General features: G+C 48.0%; 1 pseudogene; it reads right to left on the minus strand.

Moving 5' to 3' along the window:
• Nucleotides 1-595: 595 nt before the first annotated feature.
• LOC136377082 (large ribosomal subunit protein P1 pseudogene) lies at nucleotides 596-948 on the minus strand (annotated as a pseudogene).
• Nucleotides 949-1,231: the final 283 nt, after the last annotated feature.

Here is a 1,231-nt window from a genome sequence, read left to right on the forward strand (position 1 = left end):
AAATCCAAGGCACACAATAGCTAGATTGTATAATAAAAATATGCTTAGCTTTGTTGTCTGGCTGGATGGCCCAGTGATAGAGCATTGGTCTGGCGTGTGGATGTCTTGGGTTCAATTCTTGGTCAGGGCACACAGGGGAAGTGACCATCTGCTTCTCCACCCTTCCCTCCTTCTCCCCCCCTCCCCACAGCCATGGCTCATGGCTCAATTGGTTTGAATGCATTGGCCCCAGGCACTAAAGATGGCGCTGTGGAGCCTCCACCTCAGGTGCTAAGAGTAGCTTGGTGATGAGCATGGCTCCAGATGGGTGATGAACATCAGCCCCAGATGGGGGTTGCTGGGTGGACCATGGTTGGGGTGCACATGGGAGTCTGTCTCTCTATCTCCCCTCCTCTCGCTTGGAAAGAAAGAAGGAATATGTTTAGTTTTGTAAGAAACTGCCAAACCACCTTTCAAAGTGGTTACACTATTTTTCATTCTCACCAGCAATGAATGAGAGTTCCTGCTGCTCTACATCCTTGCCGACATGTGGTGTGGTCAGTGTTCTGGCTTTTGGTGTATAGTGGTCTCTAATTCTTATTTCTTATTTCAGAGTTCAGCTTTTTAATGAACATGTAACAAAAGAGGTTTCATCAAAAAGATCAAAACCCATGTCATCACCAGATCCCTCAGATTCTTCTTTCTTTGTTTCCACTTTCTCCTCCTCACCTGGGGGGGAGTGGTGGTGGGGGCAGGACCTTCTGCTGGTGCAACACCAGCCGCTGGGGCAGGCCCACCAGTCTCTGCATTACAGATGAGGCTCCAATGTTGACATTGGCCAGAGCCTTTGCCAACAATCCTGGCAGAAAGGCTCAACATTTATACCAACTGCTTTAATGAGGACATTGGTCTTATTCTCCATCACCATCAGGCCGAGTAGATGCAGATGAGCTCTGAGAGGGAGGCCATGGTGTGGGCGAGTGTGCAGGGTGAACGTGGCTGGCATTGCTAGTTGCTGGATGAAGTGAGGCCTCACCCCAACCTGACCTTTGCTTCCCTTCCCCCACCAAGCACCTTAACCTGTATGGACAGGTGGGGGAAAGCTCATTGTTATTTTGATTTACATTTTCCTGATGGCATATAATGTGGAGCACCTTTTCATATGCTTATTTGCCATCTGTATATCTTCTCTGGTGAGATGCCTGTTCAGAATGATTGTCTATTTTTCAATCAGGTTGTTTGTTATTGGTGA

This window comes from Saccopteryx leptura, chromosome 6 (assembly GCF_036850995.1).
Source record: "Saccopteryx leptura isolate mSacLep1 chromosome 6, mSacLep1_pri_phased_curated, whole genome shotgun sequence".
In the NCBI taxonomy this organism is placed as follows: Eukaryota; Metazoa; Chordata; class Mammalia; order Chiroptera; family Emballonuridae; genus Saccopteryx; species Saccopteryx leptura.